The following is a 13,018-nucleotide window of genomic DNA, read 5'->3' as shown; positions in this document are numbered from 1 at the left end:
CGTTTGGAAGGGCAATCTGATCTGGTTAGTGACTGGGTGGTATGAATCACATTTCACTTTTTAATGATGGACTTCACCACAGTCAAGAGGATAATCAGAGACTTTGTAACCTTCTCCTGATCTGGACTTCTCTACCACTTTATTCCTAACTTGTTTGGAAAACTCTTTGGTCTACATGTCATATCACTATATGACTTGGGCATGAACAGATGCATTTATTCTGAACTCAGGTTAAACTACTTTGATTATACATATACAGAGGCCATTACACTGCTTTTGTGACCTCTCAAACTAATCTTTTGCACCTGAACTGATTTATAGTTGCCATAGCAAAGGGGTTGAATACTTATACAATTGAAAATATAGCTTACTTACATAATATCAGCATTTTAAAAAAATTCAGTTTGGAGTATATCGTATATATTCTAAATATAATGTCCCGTTTGAAAGTTTCCTAATTACAAGCCCAGAGAGCATCAAACTGTGGAATATCGTAACATCATTTTATATGTATTATTACGAACAATAAACGTATGAAATATTCCAATCTGTATGTCAAAGAATAGGACCAGTTTTTTGTCATTATGGACAGCAACATAATAACGTGTGTAAGTTAAAGAATATCATTTTTTTGCAGAACAAAAGGATGTGTGGAATTCAAGTACCAAGATGTTCAAAAAGAAGAAAAAAAATCGGTTAGCTGTAGTATAGCAAATTCCAGATATGTATACATATCATAGAATATAAAAAACAAAGAAAAAACAAGCAAATACAAAATTAAGAACAAAATAAGACAAGAACCAGAATAATGATAATATTACAGTGTTAGATTATATCAGAGTCACAGTGCAGTATCTCATACAGTCCTTATGTTACTTTTTTGTGTATCATGACTTCTTGGATTGAGACATGCTCATTCTAAAGGGTGATACAGGTACTTGTACAAATTAGTATATGTTTAGAGTTTGTCTCTTTTGAATATTTATCATGGAAATTATCACTGAGGTGAGTAATCTAAGAACTGTAATATATTGTATTAGAGCCTTGTTCCGAATTAACAGTACAGTATTTAGCTCTGGTCTTTGTCCAATATAAGCCAAGATACGTAATATGTGGAAGAGTATAGCTTACTCTTCGTTATATGAATAATCACTTTGTTCACTTCATTGTTTATTTCATTACAAAGATACCTACTGACATCGAGAAAAGTAATATCTTTAACGAAAGACAGTATCTAGACTATCAGGAATTATTTAGAGTCTACCTAACATTTATGAAGAAGGACATCTATTGTGACCTGTAGTTTCTGACATTGAAACGTATAATCATGGTTTTTAGTTGAATTTATGAAGAGATTTACCAGCAATGAATACACTTTAAAAGACACATTGTTACAATTGAAGTTTAATAGTAATATGCATGATTCCAGTTTTGATGAAGAACCATGGTATAAAAATAGAACCTTTAGAATAGATCGTATAGCCAAGTGTTGACCTTATTTACGATCATATTTTCATTTCTAAATCACTTTTTTAAATGAACTTTATTAAAGAATCTTACTTTTTTTTCTAAATGGAAAGCTCAGAATCAGATCAGATTGATCGTGTTGCTACAGGTTCAAGACTGGCGCCATCTTTGGCCAACGTCTTTTTGCGTTTTTATGAAAAAAACAATGGTTAGAAAATTGCCCACTACAGTTTAACCCTTCTACTATTAAAGGTATGTTGATGGCATTTTTATTAGATTTGAGAATTCTGATTAAACTTCTCAATTACTTCAATACTTGAAAAGTAGAAGTAACAGTATAAAGATTAATGTGGAAAACCATAAACTTTTATTTTTGGATAATTAGTATTACTAATGGTTACTTCAAATGTGAAATGAACTAGAAAAACATTTAAAGCTTGTACTGTAATTTTTCAAGTTTTATTCCGTTTAAAGAAAATGTAGTAAAAATACTATTTAATTTTGTTTATGAAGTGTCTAACACTTATAAGGTTTTACATAAAAAATATATAATTTTAAGTAATTTTAATATAAAATTACTCCCCTATTCTTGTCATTAATAAACTACTCCGTACTTATGTAAATAAGCAAAGCATTACGTACATTTAAGGTTTTTAAACACCCTGTTGTTATCAGACTCCCATACATGGGCTAATTATTATTTATTTATTAAAAATCAGTAGCTCAGGGGTAAGTATGAAGGTTTATTATCACCTTGCAAAATCGTGATAAGCCCAACACACATGGTCCATTATGTGACTTTGTGGTTAAAATAACTAAACAACTAGTAAAAATCAGTTTAAAATGTCTTCAGAAAGGTGTATCCGCAAGTATAGTTGAAATGCATGTTTAAACTTAACTGTTGTTGTATACGGTTTTCTTTTAACTTTAAGGACCAATTCCTTTTTTTAAGTCAATATTTGTAGCTTATAATGTACTTGTCCTTGCTGTCAGCAAGGCTATGCCGGTTATACTAAAAGAAAATTGTTAACGCGAGTAAAAGAACATGCTAACCTAAGATCTCTTATTAAATCAAATGTAATTAAAATATGCCCTAGGAGAATGTGACGTTGTTATCCATTCTAAATGAACTTAGCAAGGACAAGTGATGAACAAAGCCTTCGAATAAAGAGATCTTAATCATTCATAGCAGAAGCCTGAGATTATTATTGTAAGAACAGCTCGTAAATTGCTTATGTTATTATAAAAACGTAGTCATTTATTGAGGACAGTTAGCATACAATGTGATTGAGCAACGGTTAATTGTTCTATGTCTCCTAATGATTAGTTGAGAAATTTAGTTACCATCGAATTTAATACTTGGCTTTCTGGCCAGTTCAGTTGTACTGTAGTCTCTACATGAATTTGAGCATCATCAAATAGGTAAAGTTTTCATACACGAAAATAGATCTTACGACAAAAGAGTAATGAAACAAATGCTAAATTATTGTAATTGAGTTTGGCTTTAGTTCCTGCCCATAGCACATACGCAATTCCATTCCACTTGGACTGGTCCACAACTAATAGTTCAGTAAGGTAATTTGAGTTAAAGTAATTTCACGATGCATTTAGACACGCTTAATCTGTTGACAAGCTTAACCTACACTTCACTGACAAGTCTCTTGAGGACTGATTACTCCATAAATAAGAGATCGAAGAGCACGTTAGCTTTGATAAGAACACAGTTTCGTTTGATCTTTTCTAAGATGTTGAGAAAGAGACACTAGCACTACATAACTGACTCTTTGTGTGGAGCTGGATAAGTTAACGTCAATAGAGGATTTGTGAGGAGTTGGATAAGTCAACGTCAGTAGAGAGTTTGTGAAAAGTTGAAAAAGTCAACGTCAATAGAGAATTTGTGAGGAGTTGGATAGGTCAACGTCAATAGAGGATTTGTGAGGTGTTGGATTAGTCAACGTCAGTAGAGAATTTGTGAAAAGTTGAAAAAGTCAACGTCAGTAGATGATTTTTGAGGAGTTGGATAAGTCAACGTCAGTAGAGGATTTGTGAGGAGTTGGATAAGTCAACGTCAGTATAGGATTTGTGAGGAGTTGGATAAGTCAACGTCAGTGGAGAATTTGTGAAAAGTTGAAAAAAGTCAACGTCAATAGAGGAGTTGGATAAGTCAACGTCAGTAGAGGATTTGTGAGGAGTTGGATAAGTCAACGTCAGTAGAGGATTTGTGAGGAGTTGGATAAGTCAACGTCAGTAGAGGATTTGTGAGGAGTTGGATAAGTCAACGTCAGTAGAGAATTTGTGAGAAGTTGAAAAAGTCAACGTCAGTTGAGGATTTGTGAGGAGTTGGATAAGTCAACGTCAATAGAGGATTTGTGAGTAGTTGGATAAGTCAACGTCAGTAGAGGATTTGTGAGGAGTTGGATAAGTCAACGTCAGTAGAGGATTTGTGAGGAGTTTGATAAGTCAACGTCAGTAGATGATTTGTGAGGAATTGGATAAGTCAACGTCAATAGAGGATTTGTAGTCTACCTACTCTATCATTGTCGGAAATACAAGCCTTTAAATCGTTATAGCTGGGAATAGCTGACTGATAAGCTGTTAAGACAGTCAGTCGATTTATAAATCAATCACTGAAAGGAAGTTGGATTTCTTGCTTTCTGGGATCTTAAGTGCGGTTTATAAAAAGATCTTCAGGGTGTCATGTGATAATCACTCAATTATTGTAAAATTAAGACTATTAGTTACTTCAAAAATTAAAAGCTGAAAGAAAATACGTGACTCTCACTAAACTATTTTTATTGTTCTTGGTATGATGTCTTTCTTAACTATTGTTTCTTCTTTTTCGTGTGATGTCTTTCTTAACTATTGTTTATTCTTTTTCGTGTGATGTCTTTCTTAACTGTTTTTATTGCTGTTCGTATATCTTTCTGAACTATTTTTATTGTTGCTAGTATGATGTCTTTTTCAACTACTTTTCATTGTTAGTATAATATCTATCTGAGCTATTTCTTATTGTTGTTGGTATAACATCTTTTTTAACTTTTTTTACTGTTGTTGGTATGATGTTTCTCTCAACTATTTTTAGTGTAATTGCTATAATGTCTTTCTGAACTTTTTATTGCTGTTGGTACGATGTCTTTCTGAGCTATTTTTTATTGTTGTTGGTATATCGTCTTTCTGAACTATTTGTGAAAACAGCATCGAAAATTTAGCTTCAATGTTTATGGTTTAAAATGTAGGTTTATTTATCTTCATAGTTAGAGAGTTTAGAGGGTTTTTTATTATGGCGTATTTTAAAAAGTAAAGTATCTAAAACTATGAGAACTAATATAGGTATTTTCAGTTTTCACTTAAAGGTTCGAACCTTTAACTGTAACTAAAAAAGCCTGTTATCTAATCACACCGATTTGACTTGGCACTGTGTCTCTTGGTGTGCTAACAATGGTAAGAGACATGTACTAACTGACTGATAAGGTCGTTGCCAGGGTCTGGCTATCTTAATGCTGTGTGCGTTGTTCCGTAGAGTATACAATACTGCAGTAGATGGATGAGTGTGTTCACCATTTATAGTGTAGGTTAAATCACATTAGCTACATCCAGGCAGATCTTTTTATCAGTTGGTGTTGTGGTCTATTTGGTTATCACGTTGTAACTTTCACCGTTCTTAAAGTTCTGACGCATCACATGTTGAGTTAATTCAGAATTTTCAATCGTGGTTTATGCTACAAAAAGTCATAATTCTTCGATATCGAGCCCTGCATGGCCAGGTGGTTAGGGCGCTCGACTCGTAATCTGAGGGCCGCGGGTTCGATATCCCATCAAATCAAACAGGCTCGCTCTTTCAGCCGTCAGGACATTATAATGTTTCAATCAATTCCACTATTCGTTCGTAAAAGAGTAGCCTAAGAGTTGGCGGTGGGTGGTGGTGACTAACTGCCTACCATCTAGTCTTACACTGCTAAATTAGGGACAGCTAGCGCAGATATTCCTCGTGTAGTTTTTCGCGAAATTCAAATACCAAACAAATCTTCAATATTAGCTTTCTTAGTTCTGTTCCTTTGAATAAATTATTTAAGCCAAATCATGTCACTAAACGCAAAAATGTGGGTCCAACGCTAGTGCTAGCGTTGCCATATATAATCAGTGTAATAGATGGAGGTTTGGATCCTGATTTATTTAAGAAGACAGGCTTTACCCACACAGTAAATAGCTAAAGGGAACTTAAATAATGTGATAGATTATAGGTCATCATGAACAGGAAAAGAATGGAATATGTAAATTAAGGAACAGGATCGGTTGAAGATAATTACAGACAGCAAACGAATGAAAAATATAAGTTAAAGTATAGGGTCGGTTGAGGATAATTACAGGCAGTAAAATAATACAATATGTAACTTAAAGAATAGATAGATCGGCTGTAGGTCATTATGGATAGCAAAAGTAATGAAATATGTAAATTACAGAATAAGACTGTCTAGCTTTTCATTGCTTCACTGATACTTACAACCTTGAAATTATTCTCAAACCTAAACCTTATGACACTTACATTGGTTTAGTAAGACTGGAATAATCTTGTTCACCGTCAATCCACTGTGAATCTCACATGGGAATGATGTGTACAGAGTAGCATCATCAATCTAATGTGAATTTCACATGGTCATGATGTGTACAGAGTGGCAGTATCAATCTACTGTGTGAATTTCACATGGTCATGATGTGTACAGAGTAGCATCATCAATCAACTGTGAATCTCACATGGTCATAATGTGTAAAGAGTAGCACCATCAATCAACTGTAAATCTCATATGGTCATGATGTGTACAGAGTAGCATCATCAATCCATTGTGAATCTCACATGGTCATGTGTGCACCATCAATCAACTGTAAATCTCACATGGTCATGATGTGTACAGAGTAGCAGTATCAATCTACTGTGAATCTCACATGGTCATGATGTGTACAGAGTAGCAGTATCAATCTACTGTGTGAATCTCACATGATCATGGTGTGTACAGAGTAGCAGTATCAATCTACTGTGTGAATTTCACATGGTCATGATGTGTACAGAGTAGCAGTATCAATCTACTGTGTGAATTTCACATGGTCATGATGTGTACAGAGTAGCAGTATCAATCTACTGTGTGAATTTCACATGGTCATGATATGAAAGAAGTAGCATGTGAGTCCTATTGCCCCTTAAAACGCTCCCCGCACTTTGGATCTTTGGGACTGCTATAAGACGACATTAACACAAGATTTGGCGGTGGGTTGTGTTGACTAGTTGTGTTCTATCTACTCTACGAGTTTAAAGATAGTGACGACTGAGCACAGATTACCCCTAGTGTAGCCTTGCGTAAACATTTTAAAACAAGAAACATATTAATATGCGTGTAGTAGATTATCACCGTTACTGAAAAACGTGACAACGACATTTAATGCAACAAGTCACGTGTTTGTTTGTTTTGGATTTTGCGCGAAGCTACATGAGGGCTATCTGCGCTAGCCAACCCGAATTCAGCAGTGTAAGACTAGACGGAAGGCAGCTAGTCATCACTCCCCACAGCCAACTCTTGGGCTTTTTCTTTTATAAACGAATAGTGGGATTGAACGCCTCCACAACTAAAAGGGCAAGTATGTTTAGTGTGACGGGGATTCGAACCCGCGACCCTCAGATTAGGAGTCGAATGCCTTAACCATCTGGCCATATGGGCCATAAGTCACGTGCTATCAATATAGAAGATATTAAGTAGATAAAGTCTACTCAGTAGGTAGTAAGGCTGGTACTTGTGTAATGTTTGTAAAGTTCTCTGTGTTGTAGTTTTGTTAGACTATAACTATCTATCTGTTTACCTCTGCTTTTCTACATCTGGTATTACATATGTTATGTTTCAAGTGTCTATTTAAGACTATCTTAAATTTATAAATACCTATTCAAACTTATATTTCAGTTAAATATGGTTGTAATTTTTGTCAAAAAGGTTTTGAAACATCTAGAAAATTCTATGTGGCACTTATTTGACTCAATATAGTTTAACGTTCACTCCCTCTAATGACGAGTGGTTAAAGACCGTTTTGACGACTTGCCACTTGTTGCATTGTTCACAATGACCTGGGAAGCTTCATCGAGCCCACTGCAGACTAAAGTTGGCATGCGATCAATGAGCCGGCGTCGCCAGTCTGTCTGTAACGCACCTGGGTTCGAACCTTGCGCTGCACGTGCTCAGTTCTGCGAGGTCTCGATTACGTTGCATCACAAAACGGAGGCATAACAAGAAAACTTGGAACTTGTTCTTTATAGGCATCCAGAAGTGTTACTAGTGTCTATAAACCATTCGAGATAATTGTAAATGATGGGAGAACTTGTTGAGTATTATTTATCGAGACCATTAGTTTTAGATAAAGACGAGTCATAAAACTATTTCCCAGCTTCCTTTACTCTTAGTACAGTAAAACTATAATAAATGTTTTATCATCCTTACTAATTCTTCCCCTGTCAAATAAAACATTCATTCCATTGCACGAGTTACACTTTCCCAAAACTCTTTTGTTCTCCCACGAAAAGTAGACTCTAGACCCATTCTATGAACCACAGAAATGAAAGACAAAAATAAAAGACGTTGCTATTTGTTATTAAGCACAAGGCAACACAAAGAGTTACCTCTTATTTGCTTACCAGGGTATCGAAACCCGGTTCCTAGCAGTATTAGTCCGTAGACTTGCCGCTGTGCCACTGGGAGGCAATACACAAATATAAAAACGGCTAAAGATTTATTGCTATATATATATATGTGTGTGTGTGTGTGTGTGTGTGTGTGTGTTTACACAGTCACATACGTAAGAATACAACTTGTGCAGTTCGTGACACTATATAACACAATTGGTATTGAAAAGTGAAAAACATTACAGTAATTACATTGGTTGTTTACCATTAACTGCGCCGTTTCTACGACGTTTCTTATGTTTTACTGCTGGAGATGTTGAATCTGAATACAAACTCTGGTTTGAGGCTAGAGCTACTGTCATATAAAACTCATACTTCCTTCTTAACTTTCATATCCTAGTTAGTAACAGTGTTACACAGTGGCCTCGAGTGAGTTGCAGAACTAAGTCTCAGTTTCGTTACAGTTAAGTGTAAAGCTACATATAATGCTATCTGTGTTCTGCCGCCTTCCACCCATCCAAGAGTAGGAAACCCGAATTTTAGTGTTGTAGAAAGCCTTCAGACTTTCCGCTGAGCCAATGGAAGCGCTCCGTTGTGTAACACCCTCTATCAACAGTTTATCTAGACCAGTGGAATCTATTTGTACATGTGTTTTTATGGGACTTTCAATTAACAAAACCATGAACCCATAAGTATTCTGGTATATAAACAGTCTTTAAAAATTCTTTAAAATGTCTATGTGGCATTTGGACAACATCGATATTATCGGTCACTTATGGAAAAAAAATGTAGAAATATTAAATTAACTTTTACTTAGTGTCATACTCTTAGACTTTTAAATTCGTTTTTAGGTTCGGAATTGCAAAGTCACTCAAAATGAAAATAATATGTAGATAATATCCTATCATTTTACATAGTACCCATAAAACCATTTGTTTTTTTTCTTTTTTTGCATTACCTTACCACATTATTCGAGGCGTGACGATCAAACATAAAATATACGCACGTGCATCTCAGCACAGGTGTCTATTTCGCAGTAAACAACATGCCATTTTCGTGGTGCTTTATCAGCATGAGGTGGTCTCGCATCTTTTGTCCTCAACGATGCATGTTTTTTCACACAGGCACGTTCTGTAGTAACGCTTAGGGCATCAGGTTACAGAGTGTTATACAAATTTCGAGGAGCAAACGCAGGTAATCAATTTCCGCGGCATTTGTAGTCATTCATTTCCGTACATCGAGTTTTTAGTTTGAAGTTGAAATCCAATCCATGTCATATTTGTTCTGTTAAACGTACTTTCACTTCACATGCCCAATGTATGGTGGGGTCAAACCAGTTCGGAACAATCTTAATTTAATGCGTTTACTCTTTGTGTTTTGTGGTGCAACTGGTAATTTAATATTTAGTATTATGGGATGTTTTACGTCAATGCCCTAGTAAACAGAACGTAATTATTTTCTGTAACTAAGAATTATAATTACTAGTTATAATAAGTGTTTTGAAAGATTGGTTGGTTGGTTTGGCCTTTTATGACGCAAAGCAACTAGGCTATTTGCGTTGTTTGTTTGTTTGTTTTTTTAAAACAGAAGAACCATAACTTAGTGTGGGTTGATTTTTGGAAAGGGATCTCTTTTATTCCCACAATAATTGATCATATGAAGAGCATATTAAAAAACAATCCATGTATAGTCAACCATAATTGAGAAATCCATTTTTACTAATAAATATATATATATAATAGATTTATATGAGAAAATTATAAATATTATTTCTTGCAAATCATCCTTTTAGGCTTAAACTTTATTGTGCAACATCGATTTTCGTTTCGCTGATTTAAAATGTGTAAAAACGCACTTTTATTTATGCATTCCAGTCAGTGGAAACTAAACATCAACCTCACTCTCAGTACAGCTTATTAAATATACATTTGTTACCTTTTTACTTATAAAGATTAGAGTTAATTATTTCACCATTTGAGTACCTTTGCTGTTAAGAATCTATTCGGCCATAATTCCAAAAGAATCTCACAAAGTTCGTTTGGTTGGCTTAAGAGATTTATGTTTGTTCTAAATACAAATTATAAACTAACATTTATTGATTATTTGGAATTAAGCACAAAGCTATACATTGAACTATCTGTGTTCTTCCCATCACGGGTATCGAAACCTGGTTTTAGGAGTATGAGTCCGCAGACATAGCAGTATTGGGTAACTAAGCTAACACTGCAAGAAAAATCCGTATATAAAGAGTATAATAATAAATTATAAATTAAAATAAAAAAGTAATTACATAGATCGAACATGTTTTTTTTTCTCTGTTTTCTAGAGGTCCATGTTCTCCAACGTGGTGTTTATAACTTTAAATAAAAACAATGCTATTAATGTGTTTTTAATGGGCGTCTAAACTGTTAATAGGCGCGTTGTTCTGGTCATTAGTTTATATATTTAAATGGCCTCGCATGGCCAGGTGGGTTAAGGCGTTCGACTCGTAATCCGAGGGTCGCGGGTTCGAATCCCCGTCTCACCAAACATGCTCACCCTTTCAGCTGTGGGGGCGTTATAATGTGACATTGGTAAAAGAGTAGCTCAAGAGTTGGCGGTGGGTGGTGATGACTAGCTGCCTTCCCTCTAGTCTTACACTGCTAAATTAGGGACGGCTAGCACAGATAGCCCTCGAGTAGCTTTGTGCGAAATTCCAAAAACAAACAAAAAAACAATATTTACATCACCGTTCTGTTCGCACCTGTTAAGATGAAGTGCATGCGCATTCAGATAATGAGGTGTGCACTCATTTTCAAGGTAGACAAAATAGAGTTAAGCATAATAGAGTCGGTAGACTCTATATATAGGGATAGCCAACTACTCGAGAGGCGCAATGCAGATATGTACGCTAAAACTTCAACAGTGACAGATAGTTATACTTTAAAGAGTTGATTGCCACTCACTTTAATATGTTTCTCTACCCGACCAGCTAAAAAACAAGACAAGAAACCTTCGCTAGGATACCAGACCAGAAAGTGCCCAAAGCGCCAAATTGTTAATCTTTCTTCTTGTAAACTACAACTGCTTTGTCACTAACGTCAGTTTAAACCTAAATCCACTGTTTTGTATAGTGCACGATGTCATCGCTTATTCGCAATAACTAGTATAATTTTTTAAAAAAATTGTGTAAACGATGTTATCATTACCCCTTGAAGTTAGAATTCTTACATGAATGTAGCGTTTCTTTAAAAGGCTTAGTATACAGGATAAAACAGGAATTGCCAGTCAACAATAGATGAAAAGTAGATGATTGTAACATGAAGAATATTCAGTGCCTTGTACACTATACAACTGATGTCTCTAGGAAGCCTATATTATGTTTAAAAGAAGGAGTTTTAAAAAAAATCAATGCACGTACAATTAAATTTTATTATACACATTCATAAAATACGCCCACTTTCAGTTAAGGAAGAAAACATTGCAGACAAGTAATAAAAAAATTGTTAGCGTGAAATGATGACAGTGCCAACAAAAATGCAAGCATAAATATAGAGATGATATGGCTATGCACACATCATTCATACATGCCTTTCAATATTAAAATTTAATGTTATACTGTAAAATGCATACTCAATTTTAATATTATTGCAGTTGGAAATTATGTACCCCCTGCCTTTTCTATGTAATTTGTTTATCATAATACGATGCTCATGTCAATGTAGTGTAACTAAAATTCTAAAACTTATGTACAAAGGAAACCAACTTGTCTTGATTATTACAGACTCTTGCTACGAGGTCGGTCAAATTAACCTTGAGACTATGATTGACTGTTAAATCCCATTATTAAGTTTGAAAAGCGTTGTGCAAGTGTTGACGGTGGCTGATATCAAATAGTGATTTCTTACTATTCACTTCGAAATTAGGAATAGCTAACGCAGATAACCCTCAAGTGGCTTTGTGCGAATGCCAACAAAAACAAAACAAAACTTTTAACACAAATCTTATGAAACCTCTGACTAACATATGAGAACAATGTCATTTTTTGAAGATTAAATTGAAAAATAGGTATTTTAACTAACATGTTCGGAATTTATATCCAATAAATAAATTTATACCAGGAATGCAACAGTTATTAACATAGTCCAAGCATATTCACTCGTACATATATAAGCAAAACAAGACTTTACAATATCTATATTCAGTAACATGGATCATAACAAAGTAATATGCACCAGCAAAATAATGTCAATCCAGTCATTAAGATATTGTAATATCCTGTGAAAACAATAGGTATTTTATCTGCTATGAGGTATGATGTTACAGGACAATAAGAATGATAATGTATTCAATCAAACCTTTCTTTACTTGTCCAGTGCTGGTTTCCCGTGCTTTGTATTCAAAATGTTTACACTTACTCTTTCGTGAAGCGTGTTCGTGCAGTCAAATGTTGGCTGTAACAAGATAAACAACTAACCTAATGAGAATCAACTTCAATCAAGTGCATTGTAGTGCCATAGCCAGACCTTCTGGCTGGTGAGGGAGAGTAATTGATAAATAGATGAGGTTTCGCTTGCTCGTTGAGGCGTGGAGTGTGAACTGGGATAATTTGTCAATTAGATTCCTGAAGGTTCCAGATGTGTCCACTTTAGTTAAAACTGACTGAAGTTGTTTTAATAAATACATCCCTTTCTCACTTCCAAAAACATAAAATGTGTGTTGAAGGCTAAAGGAAGGCTCCACATCCTTCAAACTTCCATGCATAATTTTCTGTCTGGTTGTTATTCATTTACGCGCTGCGTAGAAAATTTTAATTTTCGCGATGTATTTGTCTTTCTTATGTATATATTTGTAAGTGCAATGCTTACGTGTTACATATCCTTGGTGAAGATATCTGATTTATATATATATATT

At 34.7% G+C, this 13,018-nt stretch overlaps 1 long non-coding RNA gene across 8 annotated transcripts in view; it reads left to right on the top strand.

Annotated features, from left to right (window-relative positions):
- The window catches only part of LOC143237208 (uncharacterized), a 116,845-nt gene that overhangs the window by 92,801 nt on the left and 11,026 nt on the right, over positions 1-13,018 (top strand). For 5 of the 8 annotated variants that reach the window (XR_013019922.1, XR_013019919.1, XR_013019923.1 and 2 more), the window contains one exon: positions 1,616-1,719. The exons of the other annotated variants lie outside the window; for them this stretch is intronic. This is a non-coding gene — a long non-coding RNA (uncharacterized LOC143237208). The remainder of the gene's footprint in view (positions 1-1,615; positions 1,720-13,018) is intronic. 8 annotated transcript variants of the gene reach the window in all.

This window comes from Tachypleus tridentatus, chromosome 13 (genome assembly GCF_004210375.1).
Source record: "Tachypleus tridentatus isolate NWPU-2018 chromosome 13, ASM421037v1, whole genome shotgun sequence".
Lineage (NCBI taxonomy): Eukaryota > Metazoa > Arthropoda > Merostomata > Xiphosura > Limulidae > Tachypleus > Tachypleus tridentatus.
The sequence above is the reverse complement of the archived record's forward strand: the minus strand, read 5'-3'. Positions and strand labels throughout refer to the sequence as shown.